Raw genomic sequence first — 19,640 nt, forward strand, 5'->3', positions numbered from 1 at the left:
TGGTACATTCCACTTACCTAAACGAGTCTAAGTTTGAGTTGAATTTTTCGTTTTAAATCCATCTCTGCGATTTGTTAAAGTGTCAAGACAGGAAAGCCTGTGATTCGAGGTGTCGAGGTGTTTTGTATGTAAAAAAAATAAAATTTAAATTTCAAATACAATCCGCGGTGTCGTCGACGCATTGAATTCTCGGAAATGGAAAAATATTCCAGTCAAACAAATCGCGGCGTACTTCGGAGCACTTCTCTAACTTTGTCCAACTTAAACCTGAGCTGTGCAGCTGCCATCCTGCCAAGTGCAATGCGTTTTCGAAACAAATTGTTTCTTGCACACATATCACACGCGCTTGAGACGAACTCCAGACGCATTTCAAACAGTCAGAATAGGTTCCCTTCCCCTCTGAAAGCTACTTATGTACCAATACTACATCTAGATTTATTTTAAATTTATTTTTAACACTTTAAACAAAAATAAATTAAATTTGTTTGTTTTAATTTTAATTCATTGTTTGTTTTGTGTTGTTGCTGAGTAAAATTATGTAACATTACCGTTAGAATTCGCGAGTCCATTCATTACGCATCGATTCATTGTGCTTTACGCTTGATTCGCATTGAATCACAAGCGCGAATTGTTTTTGTTGCGGCACAATTGCCACTCGAGTACGACGCCGGCGGAGAATTGTTCCGAACTCGTTTCGGTAATGGTGTTGTGGTGCTCTGCAGCCGACAAATTTTAACTTTACAAATCACAACCCTACTCCTCCGGAGTACTAAGTTGAAACATTTATGTGCGAAGCATTTTATCGTCGATTGTTCGCCAAACACACAGCGGCAAACAATCAAACAACACCGACAGTGGTGTGGCAGCTGAAGCAGTGAAGTGGTTTCAACATTTTCACCGCACTCGTCGTCACACATCTAACCTTCGTTGGCTTTATTGACGTTGTCTCCTAGTGCACTCGACTTTGTGTGACTTTGTGCTTCTGTCGTTTGGTGGTTGCGCCAGTAATGCGATTACGCTGGTTGTTGCTTCGCGCAAACTTACAAGTTACCAACATCAAGACAGTTTGGGGACCAAACGTAATAATGTCAAAATTACACCATGGCGGTGTGAACGAACATCATCGTCATCGTAACAATCGTCACAAATTACCACGGCGTCGAAATTGGAGATAGTGACGAGGAAATCACGAAATAAATAACCGCGCGCAGGTTAGGAGGAAGTGCCGGATTTAATTTACATGAATATTCACTCAATTAGCACTTTAATTTAAATTAATTAAATGCAAGTGGAGAAATTCGGTCGAAAACGCATCACAATAAAATGCGACTGCAAAAAAATGTTGGTTTGAATGGACAGGAAGCGATCGAAAAGGCAGCAGTCAATAACAGTTAATTAGCGTGAATAAAAGGTGATAATTAAGCATACCGGGCAAATAACTGCGAGCCTAGTTGGGATGAAATTAATTCATGTTATTGATTTAATTTTACAGTTACATGAAATACAATAATTTATATAAATATAAAATAAAGTCGGGTTAGTTAAAATGTTTATAACACAAGAACTGTTTGACAGATTTTGGTGTTCTATTATTTTTCGGATTCATTTCCTCCCCGAATAGCAGAATAATTATTAAAATATCAAAAATTGTGACTTAAAGCGTGTTGAATAAGGGATGAAAGTTGATATAGAGATTCAATCATAGTTTTAGTTAAATAATTGAATCATAGATGGCGTTAAATTGCATTATTAGCGTTTCTCATTCCTTTAAAATAAAATAATTCCATTCTATTATTTTTTCTAATTGATTTATAGCTTATTTTATTATTTGAATTAATATCACACACAAATTCATTATTATTCAAAGGGTAAACGTAATTTCGTTTGATTGCGTTCAGTTTCATCCTCGATGTGAAATTATTTGTTAGAATCTACACCTATACCCCGTTGGAATTTAATGAATCCCTCTTGCATATGCAGGCTTCGACAGTGTGGTGTTTATATTCATTCGATTTGTTGGCGGCGCCCGGCCCGTATTTTCCATTGTCTGCCAATGCACGCACACCACATAAAACGTAAATATGTGGCTTTCCACCCTCGCCGAAAACGCGTGCGAACGCGTGTTCTCGCTTTCATGCCGAATTATTGATATTGCGAATTTATGACTGCACGGATTCGCCAAAAAAGGATTCCCAATAAATCAAGCAAACCCAGCTGCATGACATGCCGGCGAAAAAGGAGCTAAATCAAAATCAATAAATTTTGTTTTGTCGACCATTGCAAATGTTTGTTTTGGTGCGGCGTGTGCGTGTCGACGAGATGAAAGAAACACAGAGATGTAACGGTGATAACAATGATGTTGTCTGTTGAAACCTTGTTTGTTTCAACGAGGAAGAGCAATGAATAAAGCCATTTAGCGACTCGAGCACTGAACTCGCCGCCGAGTGCATTTATGATATAAGCAAAGCAAGAATTACGGAACAAACGCCGTGGAAAATTTTTACGATATTACGTTTTCTCATTTTGTGCCATTAAAATCCAACTGGCATGGTAAATGCAGCTGAAATGTTACAGTAACATAAAATTTTTAATTTTTCTAATAAATTCTTCAGTTTTTACCTTGTATTATTGCGCAGGTGCAAACCCGTGACTAAAGTTCGTGATTAAAGTACTTTAATCCCGGCTTTGGTGCTTCAAGCTTTCAGAATCACTTTTTGTGTCTCAAAGCTGTAAAAACTAGTAATTTTATGGTGGAAGTAGAAAAATGTTTAAATTGGTTAACAATAGCTCTAGTTTTAATCAAAAAAAAGTGATGCATGGGCGTAGTTCTTTTGTTTCAGTGTTTATCTTGTTTCGTTCGGTTTCACTATCAAAAGTGCGCTCCGTAGAAATAATTTCCTGACTCGTGAAACGAGTTATTACGCCTTTTTCTGCTCTGCCATGCTGATTAAAACGCTTTGATGTGCGCGATACACGCGTACTGATACGTTACGTGAATTGTGTGGGACTGCCAGCTAATTCACTGAACCAAACCCACTTTGCCATCAACAATCTCTAGCCATCAAAGAAACAAAACCAAAAATAATTATTTTAACTTATTTTTCATATATAATTTATATTTAACATTTTTCGGTATTATTTTTATGATAGTTTAATATTTTACGTTTATTTTTTGATGAAACTAGTTTGGTGTGGCTTGTACAGGCAACAAAAGAGTTTTGATGTATTATGAAGACACCCACGCGAACATAAATACAAGTGAAATTAATATTTTATCTCTCCGGTCGTACTCGTACTCTAGAGAGAGGTGAAACAGAAAGCCACAGTTTGGATGCGGAGTTCTAGACCTTGGTGTGTGCATCAAAATGCAGGCGAGCACACACGCGTCGTGTGTAATCAACGTCTGGCGAGCATCTCGTGCACCTCTTTACCATTGTGCATCGCCATCGTGCTCGTTATGCGGTTTCTTCTGCTGGGCAGATGTGCGATTCCCTGGTGCGTGGGTCGTGATCGTCCAGAACATGCCCCGGCGAAATTCATCTTTTGTATAGAGTGGATTTATAATATCATAAAGCGAATTTATTTGTGATTTTTGTATTTCGTTTAATTCGTTGGTGGTTTTTAAAAATTTTTTTTTAGAAAAGAAGTAGAGTTAAATATAATCGGCGATTGTTTGTTCTGTTCTAATTTAATTGCACATCGGCACCTGGCACCTGCTGTGTTTTCGTGTGCTCTATAAGCCACTTTGGCAACGCGCGTAATTATGCAATGACAGTACCACGCACATTTATAGTAATCGTAATAATAGGAGTGAGTAGCGTGCTCGTAGTTCATGTACCCTGTTGACAATTAGGCTATTTTTAGGAGCAAGGCTTGTCTATTAGTGCTATTATTTCATTTTATTATTTTTTATGGTAAAAATATATATAAAATATAGTTCCCTATAGTGTGTTGAAATGATAAATTTTAATTTAAAAAGCGAAGTTTTCATATATTTTTGAAGTCGTGTTAGTTACAACATTTATAACTCAAGAACGACTGGAGATATTTTGATGATTTATGATTTATTGCATTCAGCTAGGCCTGGAATAGCATAATAACCTTTGAAATATAGAAAATTATGATTTAAAGGGCGTTAAATAAGCGATGAAAATTGGTATAGGGATTCAATCATAGTTATTCTTTATTAATTTCATCCGAGATTGAAAAGCAATTTATTTCTTTAGCCGTGAAAATAAAACACATACAGATTTATCTTTACCCACCTACTATTAGTATAAATTAAGTATTTTATCATTGATTTCAATGAAATAAATAATCTATCCTACCTTGAAACTGAAGAAGATCTTTGTTTCTATTTCTACGAAGATATCTCCACGCATTAGTACTTGTATTACTCATATTGAGATAATTATGTAGACTTTTATGTATTGAGGATGAGTTGAAGACCTAGAACTATTTATCTTTTTATCTTCACACTTTGGTATTTATGCGTGCGTATAAATTAACTCCACTACGCACTTATACAACAACACAACTACACGCAGATGAAGCAAATAAATAATTATCCTGATGTTCTCATCGATGTGTCTCATCGTAATTAATATATTTAAAAATAACGAACCTCGCGCGTATAATGAGCGTTCTTGTGAAGAATTGAAGAGTTGAGGAAGTTTTAAGAAACGAAAGTTGTTGTTTTTCCTAAAAACAGGTAATAACTTTAATGGACGCAGTTATTTTCTATGTTTTGTTGTGAGGCTAGTTTGGGACTTATATATAAAATATTTAAGTACCTATTGCAGGCATCAGAAATGATGATTGATGAAATATATGACAGAAAGTTTTTATATTTATGATAAGTAAAAGTGTTAGTTGAAAAGTTTTACTTATTTATTAAATACTCAAAAACAATTTGTTGTAAAAGCGTTATTCTTGGAATAATTAATTTTAAGATAAACTCTACGTCAAGTTATATAACTAAATTATTTATTTATATTTATTACCAAACATTATTAACAATTAAAGGCAATACTTCAAAAAGATATATAATATTCATAGATTTTGGCCTGTATCTTTTGATAAAAAAAAGTTAAATAAAAAATTGTTTGTAATATAAGATTCAGAACTTAATTCTTTGTTAATTTTAAAAGAAATTATTATCGTATGTTAATTGGTTCTTGAATAGTTAATTCATTACTATTATTTTTCATAAAATGTAGTCAACATTGAAATCATCTAATGTTTTAGACGCAAATGTGATTTTGTTTGTTTGTAATGTTTTCCCGCATAAACCACTGAACCAATTTTGATGTATTTTTGTATAAAGTTATTTGTGACCCAGGAGAATGACATAGGCTACATTTTGTCGCAAAAATCTAACTAGAAGGTTGTAAAATATGGTATCAAATTTTATATTGACATTCAACCGTAATTGTTGCTATATAATTCGAATAGAGATGCGCTAAAGTACATTATTACCATATTTCATTATTTTAAATCAAAATTGAGACGAATTTGCGAAGAAAATCCAGTACTACTGCACAATAAAATTAATTGAATTTATTACCCTTACTACTTACTACAAAACCACACAAAAAGGCAATATCGTATTCTTATCGCATCACGAGCTGCAGTTAGTTTCTTTGTGCTTCTTTTATCGCCGCCGGTTTCCTCGTGCACCGCGCACAATATTACTATTACACTATATTACACACCATTACAATTACAATCAATGTAATGCAACGTGAAGTCGTAACACTCACAACGTCATCATATAGTGCACACAATACCCACACCATCATACCGTGGATTAGATAAATTATCCACTTGCTCTTTCAACATGCTATCTATTTTTTGTTTCGCTTTTTATTAGAGTGCATCTAAAACAAACCCTTTTGTTCTTTTCTTGGCAATCTTATACTATAAAGTAGCACTTGGTTTTCGATTTCTTTGTGTGTGCGTTTTCTTCAACTTTGCTATTGCTGCACGATCGCAGGAGTAATATTTTGATGCGCACGGATGGACTGATGTCGTGCATAGACCAGATGTTATGCACTTGTCTCAACGAACAGTGTTGCATATGTTGCATCGTTGCATGCAATGCAAGTCAACGACGTGCGTCGTCTTCATTCATCGTTTTATTCTGTAATTATACTTATTATGCTTGACTATAAATATGTTTTATGTTTGTCGGGCATGTTGGCGTGTCACTTTCTTTCTGCTAAATATCTTTTTGTTTATTTTGTTTCAATGCTTCCGTGTGGATTTTCTGCATGTTATACACATGTTATATTTTCGCCCACGAGTTTTTAATATGAAATTTGTTGATAATTTTGTCTTAAATCATCTTAAATCACATACAATTAACCTAATTTTTGTTTAGTTTTGTTATTTTTATAGAATATTAATTTCTAATTATAAAAATTCAGTTTTTTATTAATAATTATTGTTAAAAGCTTAAAAATTTGGTTTAAAAATGTTTTTTTCAAAGTTTTTTATTTTTGTTTGATAATTGTCAAGACAGCGTCTTTCTTTGCAAAATTCCTGTCAATAAAACATTAAAAAGTTAATTTTAGAAAAAATTTATCTTAGCAAAATTTTTTATAGTTATTTTGAACCAAAAAATTACCTTAAAATTTATTTCGTTAAACTTTGCAAACTTTTCCTCAATTTTGCAAAATGTTGTTGCAGAATTACACTTACCTAGCACATAGTGAGATGAAACTTTTAACACCTCGTCTAATTCCAACGCAAATCCGCCCAAAACTTGCATGCATAATCGAAAAACTTCCGGGCCCTTTCCAGACAATTGAGCGTTATGCACAACGGTGTACGAGTAACTTAAGTTTTCGCAAAGTTTGCATCTTTATCTTAAAATCTCAACGCTCATAATTAATAAACACACAATCCGCACAAAATCACCGAATAAATTCATTCACTTTAAATTATAATTCAATTTAATTTGCTAAGCAGATATTAATTGCAATTAGAGTTTAATTTCAAGTGGAATATTTGTAACTTTAGATCAAGATTACAGATTAATTAATGTGATATAAATGACGTCTATAAATGCCAATCGAATCCAGTTTCACTTTCATCGTTTCATGAGGGAAAAGAAAACAGTGCAAGTCATTTAATTTCAACTCGTGGTTGAATGCAGTTAACAAATTAAATTCGCAATTATTTGAGCAACTTATCTATTTATCTTGCCATTGAATAGTTTTAAGGTTGAACATTTACAGGCATTCGCGCGCAATTAATTGATTATGGTCTTTAATGCGTTAACTAGCGTTATTGTGTTTTGTTAAATCAAATTGGCAATTAATAACTTCCTCATTACATCAATTTATTAATAATTATTACGGTTCTTATTAATGAATTATGATTAGTTATTAGTTGAATTGTAGGTTTGTTTATTTTATGTCAGTTATTAATTCACTGGCTAATTATTCTTGAATTGTTCGAACTTAATTAGTGTTTTTTGGCTGGCCTTGCGAATGTTAGCGATGCGTCATGTAATATCTACTTTGATATAGCTATTTACATGTTTTCGCTGTTTTTGTGAACCGCCAAATCCACGCTGAACAAAATTGTTACACGTAATTATCGTGTCAATTTACGACGGATGGGATTTGATACGCCGACACGCTGTAATTCAATTTCACGATGATTACGACCAGAAATTTGTTGGTCTGTTGAAGATTTGTAAAAAAGTGTGAACATGGAAAGAACATGTTGTGTTGGCAAGTGTCACAAATTGCATATCAATGTGATTAATCTTGTTGTGGTGTAATAATTTATTTTTTGATGTTTTTGGTTTGGTGTTGATGAATTGAAAGATGGAAAAATATTTGTGTAATATGTGGAGAATTTATTAACCGAATTTCGGAAGGTGTTATTATTATCGCATTAGCATATGGCATGTTTTCACAAACGCAACAAAACATTACATTTCAAAATGTGGAAACGTAATATTATTTTGTAATATTTTTCGTTTTGTAAAAAACTAGTTTTTGGCTTGTAGTTTTTAGTGAAAATCTAATTAATTTTTACTTTCTTGTTAAATGACTTAGTATCTGGTGATTTCATCAATAAAATGCCTAATTTTCAATTTAAAGAAATAAGAAAAGCTATAACTATGCTCGAATATCTATACCAAGTTTTATACCTTATTTAACACCCTTTAAATTATAGTTTTTTATATTTTAATAGATATTCTCTTATTTGAGGTTGAGACGAATCCAACAAATCATTGATTATCAAAATCGGCCCATCCGTTCTTGAGTTATAAATGTTGTAACTAACCTTACTTTGTTGTATAAGTATTACATAGATAGAAAATACTAATAAATTATTTTTGTTACAGGTATGCAACCCGTTCTACACTATCAAAAGTATCCAAACTTTTTTCATTGAAAGTGAGTAATTTTTGATTTGTTTTTCTAAGAATATTAAACCGTTAATTGTCAACGCGTTTGATATTTTTGCAAACATGTCCAAACTTATCTACAACAAGAAACATTGTATTGTACTGAGTGAAAACTCATTTCGTATTCTGATACCACTCGACACTGCGTGGAATTTGCCGTTAGTTATGACTTATGCGACGATTGTAATGTGCCATACTGAATAACAATAGCTAAAAAGTGTCCTCATTCGACCGTTAAAACTAAAACTTTAAACTTGTTACAAAATTCTTTAAAATTCACCAAAAACAAACTCGATTTCAATGTTTTGACACTTTTTGCATCAAAATATGTCATTTTCATTCACAACATCTGTGGGTTATGCCAGTGGGAGGGTTTATTTTCTTTCAAAGCTCACTCTGGCGACACGCCGACACAATGAATAAGAATTGGTTGAAATGTGCGCCTCGTGCGTTCCATTTGTTTGGATGGCTGCAATGTAATGCAAACCACCCCTTCGGTTTGTCTAGTCGAGCGTACTGGGCATACTGCAGGGAAAACGGGAACGACCGAAATCATTGGATTGTTGGATCGTTGACTGAATGGAGCTCGTGCTTGTTTGGTTTTATGTTTATTGTCGCGTCTGTTTCTGGCCATTTTGAGTGCGCTTCGACGTTGAATTACGGCGTGACGTTGAAGGGACGAGTTTATTTAAGTGTGTCTGCGGTTGATGAGCATTCATTTATTGTCAGGCGAATATTAACAGCTTGGCCAATTAGGTAGGTAAAGGGAAACATACTGACTTGAAGAAATAACCAATATTTTCTGTGAAGCAGAAAGTTGGGTTTTATTTGTGAAATTACACGAAAAGTATTTATGATATGCATGTGATTTTTACAAATGGTAATTCTGGATAAATTCTACGCCTAATTCTGAAAGAATATCTATGGTATTATTATTATACAAAAAGTTATAAATAATTAAAGTTGGAACATTTTTTTAAAATATTTTATTTAGAGTTTTATTGTGTTTTTTTAGTTTTTAAATTATTACTCGAAAAGTATTAATGCTGCGCTTGCCATTTTCTCAAAAGTTAATCCTAAATAAATTCTACGTATAATTTTGAAAAAATATTATTAATATTATTATTACCTAGAAAGTTATAAACGATTAAAATTGAATTTTATCAAAATTTACAAATATCACACAAATGTGCTTATAACTACAGATAAAAATTTGTTATAAATAAAATTTTGACTCTTTTAGATGCTCAATTTAATACGGAACACATTACTGAAGAAATAATTAAAATAACTTAAGTAATCTCCGAGTAATTAATAAAAGTTTGCAGCAATAAACATTTCATGACATCATCACAAGAAAATCTAATTGCTTTGATTTTTAGTAACCATTTTGTTTTTAATACATTACACTGCATCACCTCGTCAACAATATTTTCTTGCATCAGGACCTTGACGTGGCTTTGTCTGGTTGCAACGTTTTTGCATCGCGTCATATTCAAGTGTCGCTTATCTCGCTTAACAGGCGTAACCAAACATGCACGAATGTGTAGAGACCTGTAGACAATGACTTCCTAATAGCATCTAATCGTAAATACATATTTTCTCGATTTCTTGCGCAGCCTTTAACAGTTATATGCATTCACGACGCTCAACGACGTCAGCCACACAGCACAAAAATCCTAACCGCAATCACAAAAAACAAAACAACTTAGTGACATGCAAAAAAAAAACCTCTTCAAGCTGGGTTCTCGAAAGACGAAAGAGTTTACTCATAGAATAAATGTGCATTCATTCATTCCGCGGCAAAGTGCAATTTGTTCGTCATTCATATAATCATAATCATATGCACTTTACAAACGCGAGCTTGGTTAATGCGAATAGCATTACAATGTACTACTGAATAGACACATTAAAAAAAACTCGATTTACGTTGCGTTTTAATATTGTTGCGCGCATTACGCGCATAGTATGCAAATTAATCTGTCGGTCACAATAGTTCTTTTGTTTCAAGTTTATTGCATTTATTTTTGCGTTCATGCGCGATAAATCACCATAACCGCATGAGGGAATTACATTTTTTAAATTATAATACACGAAGGTTCACAAAAAGTAAAATAACGTGGAGTAATAGTAAAAATCTACGAACAATGTTGTAAATCTGTCTGGAAATTTTAAAGCCTAGGTTTTTTAAACGTAATTTTGCGTATAATTATTAATTCATTCCGAGAAATATTTAGGACGATACATACTTGCGTGAGGTGAAGTAAATTGTTTATGTCGTTGAAATATTGTTAATTAAAAATTTAATTAAGTTTTTGTGACATTGCAATGCTTATGAAACAAAATTTTTCTTTTTTTAGTTTTAACTCTTAATATTTTAATTATTTTTTATCTTTATTGTGAAAATTTAATTAAATTACAAAGTTATATTCGTATTTAATCTAAAAATAAGTGAATCACTTAGAAAATAATTCAACAATATCCTCATTTAGTGTCAAATGCCAATCAAAAACATATAACTCACATGAAGAACCTGAGCGCTGGTTAATATCAAAGTTTATGTCGAGTTTATTAATTAATCAACTCTCGTTACACATGATTGATGGGTTTAACGATTAAATAACTACTAACCAATTGATCCGATTTGTATTAATTTTTTTCTTTTACTTTTATTAAAACTAAACTTATAAAAACGTATATTAAACTAGATTGCTGTGTATTTTAAAAGAGGAAGATTCTGTTTGGAGAATATAATTAAATAATTAGTTGATTTACGTCGCGTACAGTGACTATGACCATTTGATAACAATAATTACACGAGTTAACTTTGAGGCAGGATTATTTAAATTGCTGCAAGCATTTATTTCCTTCGTTATTAAATGTCATTATTAAAGCTATGAGTAACACCGAGAAAATTACATTTTATGTACGCAGCGCTTAATTCGTATTATGTTGGGATATTTAATGGTATTTCATCTTGATAAGAGTTATTATAATTATTTCTTTCAAGGTTTTCTCTTTGGAGACGTAGATAGCACTGGAGATTGTTTGATTCGGTCAGTCATAGCATCGCATAGATAGTTCTTAAGATAATTGAGAATTAAATAAATTATTAGATGATAAAATCTATTTGTTTATAGTGTACGGTAGTTAAAGTCATGTTTTTAGTAATTATATTTCATTGAACTTTTAGATAAAGTCGCTGTGTTTTTATTCGGAGGTAAAAATATTATTATTCTTTAATTATTCGAAAACTAATTATTATATATTAATGATTATTTCAAAATTTTGTTTAGTATTAAATTCTGAGTATATTTATGTAAGTGTTTTGTTGATAACTATAATGAATTAGAAATTACAGACTCATTCTATAATTCTGACTAAATTCAATTATTTAATAGCAATTAGCAATTGTTTAATTGCTAGAATTCTATCGAGAGTTGACGTATAATTTAAGTAAGAGTGTATTACTGAAGGAATTCTCGTTCTAGCACTAGTAGTTTTTGAGCAATTAATGAAAAACTATTGCTAACAAATTGGGTTGTGGTGCGGTGTGAATGATACTTATATCGGCATAGTTTTTTAGTGATAACTCGAAAACCAATCGACATTTTTTAATGAAATTTTCAATAATTTATTTAGTATTAAATTGTGAACTAATCCACGTATATTTTATTGGTAACAATTGTTTTCTGTGTGTGGCAGATTAATTTGTATTAATTCTCTGATTCTTACAAAATATAACTTTAATTGTTGATAACTTTTTTCATTTCAATTCTATCAAGCTGATATTTTGATAAATTGATGTTGAATTTAATATTAAATTTATTTCCAAAAGAATTCCTTTAATTGCACAATTAGTTTTTGAGTCTTTAATTACAATTAAAGTATCACACTACACTACATTTTCACTTTATTTTCATTTTTAACAATAAAAAGCACAATAAATCATTGTCCACTTTTCACAATTAGAGTTTGAATTTCTCTTTCAAGAATTCTCAGCAAAACAGCAAATATAACATATTTGTCATCCCATGACATAAATTCATACGTGCTTAAACGTTCTTTATTGCTTGTTAGCGGTGCGCAATCTCTGACTTCTTGTTGTTTTGTTTTTCAATGAGCATCTCGAATATTTCACATCATTCCGATACAATTTCACAATAAATCCATGCACTCGATACAGCCACATCTAATTCAAAATATGGATAAATTCATTTAATATCATATTATAATTATTTCTTGCTTAAAATTAATCTCACGCATAATGCAACAAAACAAATCGTTTGCAAATTGTTTTGCAGTCTGTTCGCCAATGATGCAATTTATTCAAAACAAAATCCTAATTTGTTTCTAATGCGATTATGGCGACATTACCAGCTGGAAATTGCCGTTTTTAAAGTCTCATTACTTTACGCATTTTTCTATAAACACTCGCATGCGAATACGCGTGCAATTCGTACGTAAATATTGCAAAAACAGTTAAATATTTAGTTTCACATCTAAATTATACAAATAACCAACCAGCCGCACTGCGATAACCTTCGACAGCAAATGGCAGTCGAGTCGTAAGAAGTTTAAACTTATTCGACGCCAAATATTAAAATGACATCAATGTTGTGTGTGCAAATGTGCTGAAACAGGAAATTGGTTACGCCCTTATATTCGTAAATTGCACAATCAGAAAATTACGCAAATTTACGACAATTTTAACCTAAAAACGTGAAATATTCGCATCTAATGCGTATTTAATATCACATTTTGCAATTTGTTTGTATTTATTAGTAAAAATAAATAAATTACGCATTAAATTTATAATCACAGAAAAATATGTTGTTTTTCTTTGATTATTAATTATTAAATTAATTAACAAACTGTTTATGTCCGATAAAAACGTCAACAAATAACTTGATCGACTTGTTAATGCAGTTATAAGTTATAACTTACAAGTAACAAGCTCATCAAACTTTTATGGAAGCCTGGGTGCCATTTGCTTGCCACTTGCATATCATTGTCTTATCAGAGTTATAGAGTTACACAGTTAATAGCTTCCTTGTTGCTTACTCACTCGCGCTGACTTGACGACATTGTGCGCTTGTAATGGCACTTCTTGTCGTGTTGAAAAACGTTAAACTTTTGTTTAATCGACAACAACAAAACAATAAAGAAGTATTAAGCGATAAAAAGCGATTAACACGACACGTGCCGCCTGATATCAAGTGCCAAAGAAGTCGTCGGTATTGAGTTACAGCGCTGCTGGAATAAATTATTACATTATGGATTAGGTGGCAAAAAACGGTTCGAAAGAATGAAGCACGCAACAAGGTAGTTCAGAGGCTTGCAATCTAGGAATCTAGAATGACTTGACTGGTTCTCAATTGATCTGCTCGTATTCAACCTACGGAAAAGAACTGGAATATAATAAACATTAATGCTGCAATAATAATATTAAATGTATACAGTCATACAATATGTTTTTATAATGTGATTTACTGTGTTGTAAAAAATTATGAAAAAACGAACGAAAAAGTGTAAAAAATTAGTATTTTCACATTCAATGCGATTTAAGTGGATTTTGAGGTTATTTTCCTGTTTGGCAACATTTATAAGTTGGTTTTTGCTCACTAGTTATTATTAACATTAATAAACGTTGAGTTGTTTTTCAGTAATGTAAATAATCTGATTTTTGGTATAAAGTGTGTAAAATCGCGTTTTTGACACTTGAAAATAGGGAAAATATTCTAATTACGTAAATTTACGCAATACTAATAAATATTTTGATTTTTATATGTCGAAATACTTCAATCTTCAATAGAAAAGTGCTACTTTTTCAAAATCTTCGAAATTAGTGTCTTAAGTTCATATAAATTACTTTTTGACACTTTTTAAACTTTTTCTTTGATTTTGTTCCTATTGACGTAATACAATGATTGTTATCAGTTTTTTTTATTGGAAACCATCAGAAAATTCAATTTTGCGCACTTGTGCATAAAACTATCACTTTACACATTCAAATATTTCCGATTACAATTTCCACACTAACCAAAAAATGTCAGAATAGAACATTGTTCTAATTATCAAAATATTGCTCAAATGATTCAACATTCTGGAACATAATGTATAAAATTCCAAGTAACTTCACATTAAAAACGCAAACCAAACCTGCTTAGCGTTCGACAATCGCCACACTGGATTCTAAAACTAAAGCAAAGACAAGTGCACCACACTAATATATAAAAGTATTGCGCGGACAACTCATTAGTCATTGTTCGCTCGGCATTTGTCTTTTAAAGCGGCTCGAATTGTGTTTCTGATCGTGCGCCAATTTGCTTCAGTTCCCTGTTAGTGCTGCTCGAATAAATTAGTGATTTGGTGCGTGAATTAAACAGTTCCTAAACGTTGCATATATTAGAAATGGCTACAACATGTAAATATAACGTAAATATAAATAATATAAATGTAACACGATAAAATAATTCATAACACACATATCGGAGCGAAGGTTAAAATTAAATTATGCCATAATTTGAACATATATGTGTGTAGATTAATTGTGCAATAGTTGAAGTTGAAGTATCAGCGAGCGTATGTGGTAAATCTGTGAGTAGATATTTTATCTTGTTGGATTTATTTTTAAGCGTTGGTTTTGTAAATTTAGATCATTTATGCGGGACCTTTGCCATTATAAAAAACGTTTGTTTATGTGTTATTTATGTTTTCGAACAGAACGTGTCAAAGAGTAGACATGTTGCTGCAGGCAACCAACTTTACACTTAATTCTTATTTATGTATTTGTTTGGGAAATCATTAATTAATACGCAAAATTAATAAATAGAACAAAAAATACATTTTAGTATCATCCTGCTTTAAATTATGTACTCGTACCAAGAACGGTGATTTATACTCCAAGTCAATTTTAATCTCCTATTTAACACCTTATAAAAGTTTTATTTTTGCTTTAAAAGGTAGACTATGTTCTATTCCATAGTCCCATCTATCTCTATACCAAATTTCATCCAAATTGGTGGCGTCGTTTAGGTGTGAAACGAGAACAAACAGACAATTTTTTTCCTTTTTTAATGATTTTAGTCAAAAATCATATCTACTTGCAAATAACCATTTTTTCTTCTCTACTTTTGCCTTTTTGCCTATAGCAAACAAAATAGAAACCCAGATATAAAATTTTCCTAGCTACTCCTATAAGGATATATTCCGGTACGCATATTATAATCAGTAATGAGCCTCGTCGGCGATTGTCTCGATTGTGATTAGTAAATTAGCCGTCGGCACCAGAAACACAAGGAGCGTGTGCGTACATGCCAATACGTCGCGAATTAGAAAGTGTGCGAATTGGTAACAACCGCGTGCAAAAAATGCAGCAACACTACACAAAAAGTGCGCGCGAGAGAGGAGTGTCTGAACAAAAAAAGTTCATTAACTGCGAAAGCATGATGCTCAACGCACATATTCTTAGCTATATAGTCAACTTAACAGCATTAGTTATGGTGTTCTTTTTTTGTGAGCCAGCATTTGTGGTGGCATATATAGCATTGTTGTGGGATTTATGCGAATGAGGATGAATATTCATATTTAGTATTCATGTGATGCAGCTGCAGTAACTCATAAATGCATCTGCATCAGCATAGATGTTGTAAAGAGAGTTGGGCTTATTCTAACTGCAAAAGTAGAAAACTGAGCATGTTTTTGTATGAATACTGAATTATATTAGTATTTTATTATTGTCGTTGGAAAAAAATTTAAAAATCAAAGAAAAATTAATGTGAAATCAATTTTAAAAAAAATTAACCTAAAATAACGAGATGTCAAATATTTTGAGGTTATCGTTTTATTTAGTAAGCTTCACAAGGTTATTTTAGCGCACTAGTGCATAATTCGGTCATAAATAAACATAGAAAAAGTTGCAATGCTTTTAGAAACATAAATAATTTGATATTTTACATCAAAATATGTAAAATCGTGTTTTTAACACTTGAAAATAAAGCAATTCACTCAAGTTTGTGATTCATGAACACAAATAATTATTTTACTCGTTAAATAATTAATATATTGCTAAATATAACAAAAATTATTCTGAAAATAAAGGAAATATGTTCAAAATCATAGAAATTCGTGTGTTAAATATGAAAAATTATACTTTTAAGCACAATATGCTTCATATTTCCTGCTGTTTTTGATGGCAACTAAAAAATTAAACTAGAACTTTTATTCTCCTGCTGCGGAAAAATGTATAAAAAGTTGCAGCAAGTCTAAAATCCAATTTGCAACAATTTGTAACCTAAAATAATTGAACATAAAATATTCACTCACATCTCCGCACTGATTGTATCTTCCCGGATCTTGTTCTTGCTACCGTGCTCAAAATTATGACAGTTTGCATGTTTAGTGATTCCCTGCTCTCGTAACATTGTTAGCAAGTGGAAACGATAATGCCCGCCGGTGCAGACAATGAATGAAGTCTGCTCTCTGCTCGTCTCGTTACAAGTTACAACTAGAACAAAAACCCACTGGCAGGCACTCTAACCGAAAAGATGCTAATCGAGGAAGGAGCATTTAATTGCTTCGTTGCCACTGGGCCAACGCCAGTCTGTCGAGTGCAATATAACCGAAGAATAACTATACTACGACTTTTTTCTTCTTCATCGTGTGCTTATCTCAACTAGTTAAGCTAGGAACTACACAGAACCGCAGGTTTCGACATTAAATGAGAATCCTACGATTTCACTACCGTAAGAGACTGTCGTAAATAATAAATCAGCCAAGGTTTACAAGGTATCAGTTGTGTTTTAATGTCCGTCGTTGTCCAGCGCAATATTTCAAGAGGTCATAAATTACGCGCATAAATATTAGTCGCGAGTTAGTGGCAGTTAGTTATTAAATCGATGGGCGATGGCTTGTTAGCTGCTGGAACCTGAAATTAAATCACAATTAAACAATTGCTGGTGTTGCAAGTGCGCAAGAAGCAACAACAGTTAGGTTTCACCTTGCACAAATGTAATTGTTTGCAATATTTTAATGTCTGCGGTTTAATTTCATGTTTATTGGTAATGTTTGTTTTTTTTTTAAATTCTTCATTTGGTCGAATGGAAAACTATGCTTTCTAATGAGCAATTAATAATAATTGTTACCGGTAAATAGAAACAAATTAGAGGAAAACGTTATTAGTGTTGTTATGTGTTCGTCGAAACGTAAAGTGTAAACACATTAATATTTTTTAATGTGAATATTTTGCTATTGGTTTAGAAGCCGTCGTCATATACTATTGATTTATTTGTAGTAAAATTACTAAATGTTGATTTTTACAGTAATATAATTACAAACTTAGCATCTTCCTATACATACGTGTTGTCTTAAATAAGTTCGATTTTGTTTTTAATATTTAATTTTTTTAAAGAAATCTACGAAATAAACGATTTTTTAATCTAATTTTAAAATTTATTTAATTTTAAATTGCGAATCTAAACGATTTTGAATTTGATCTTAACATACACAAAAATTTTCGTTAATATTGGTTCAAATATTTAGATAAAATACGATAATATACCCATGAACAGTTTTTTATTTGTTTGTTACGTTTAATCGCAAAAATCACTTCATAAATTTTGATACATTTTTGTATAGAGATATTTTTGACCAAGGAAAAGCAAATAGGGTACTTTTCATCCCAAAAATTTTAATGTTACTATGTAAAATAAGGGTTTAAAGTGAATATGGACGTTTAATCACTTTTATACTCATTTTATGTAAATTTCCCGTTGTTTAAATTATTATTTAGAGTCTTATTGACGCTTTCAACAAATACTAAATCCAAGAACCATTTTCATTTTATTTGCATCCATATAACGAACAAATAAAATCGTGATATTGACGCATAACACCGATATGAATAATGTTGAACAATAAAAATAACGTAAAACTTGATAACAAAGCGTGAATGAAGCCTCAACGTGGCTCAACCAGACTGTGCACAATGCATATTCATAATAATCATTAATAACCATTTTAAATCGCATAAATACCGAGCAATTTTATTGCACTGTCGAGTTTTCCGGCTCTGTTTCTTGTGATTTACTGATACAGCTTTCAAAACGGCTTTATTTGCTCATGTAGCACGCATTCAGAAATATGATCTTCTTATTAAATGCAAAGCATTTTACTATTCATTAGGTATATCCATGCGAAACTATCGCATCACGATTTAATCCGAAAGCGCAATGCAAGAGTAAAACAATCATAAATTTATTAAAACCCGATTTAGATAAAAGCAAGAACTGAAAAAAGAACGGAGAAAAAAAGAGAAAAAAGCTTTGTATTAATGATAAATCCAACGCCTAGGACTTTATTACTCTCTAGAGTCACAGATATATTTATTAGAGCGTCCTAAGGCCACAAATCTAGTGTCGAAAGTGAAACCCTAAAGGATTTAGGTTTTATTGCTTTGTTTTTATCAATTTTTCATGGAAAAAATTGATTTTTCTCTAAAATAATTCATTTTTAAAGAATATATTACGCTTATCATTTGCATTTTGATATTTTTTTAATGAATATTATATTCTCACACACGTGCGCATATTAAAAATAATAAAACTTCCTCGTTCGACTTTCTTGCGCATTACAAGATCCTAATCGCGCTCGCATATTGCGTTATAATAAGCACATAATCAATAGATAGTTGTTACCCAGGGAACAGGTGAGTTTAAGCGCGGATGTGATGCGCTGTGCGCAGATGCATCTTGTTATAATTTTATGGTCGGTAATCATACGACTGGGACGTTTATTGAGCCGCGCTTCTTTCATGCATTCTGCGTAAAACTGCACGTCGCCGATTAGAAAACCCACTGATGATCAAACGAGAAATCTTTCACAGAGTCACACGACATGATTTCATCTTTTATTTTCTTTCATTTCGCATAGAATTTATGTATATGTGCAATTCAATTATGTAAATGAGGTTTTCTTTTGTGTTGACATCAAAAATCGATTTGTTTTCGAGGCTTTTGTTGAAATATTAGTGAAAAGTCGACATTCTTTTATTATTTCACGAGTTTCAATACCATTTCTATACATTTTCATCGCTTTCAGCGATATTTTTTCGTTTCCTTTCAAGTTCCTTTATCAAATTTCGTATTCTTTTGGAACTTTTTTTCTTTTTCACTGTGTGCATTCATGCTGTAAGAGTTCTTTGAAAGTTATT

At 31.8% G+C, this 19,640-nt stretch overlaps 1 protein-coding gene across 2 annotated transcripts in view; it reads left to right on the forward strand.

Moving 5' to 3' along the window:
* Positions 1-19,640, forward strand: part of LOC135802198 (tyrosine-protein kinase Src64B-like) — a 49,465-nt gene that overhangs the window by 19,559 nt on the left and 10,266 nt on the right. Inside the window, exon 3 of one of the 2 annotated variants that reach the window (XM_065315743.1) lies at positions 8,366-8,417. The exons of the other annotated variant lie outside the window; for it this stretch is intronic. The gene's annotated coding sequence lies outside the window, so the exon portion shown is untranslated. The remainder of the gene's footprint in view (positions 1-8,365; positions 8,418-19,640) is intronic. 2 annotated transcript variants of the gene reach the window in all.

Source organism: Atheta coriaria, unplaced genomic scaffold (genome assembly GCF_025399875.1).
Source record: "Atheta coriaria isolate IRGN ID8LTWV9N9 unplaced genomic scaffold, Caltech_Dcor_3.1 hic_scaffold_16_pilon, whole genome shotgun sequence".
Classification (NCBI taxonomy): domain Eukaryota; kingdom Metazoa; phylum Arthropoda; class Insecta; order Coleoptera; family Staphylinidae; genus Dalotia; species Dalotia coriaria.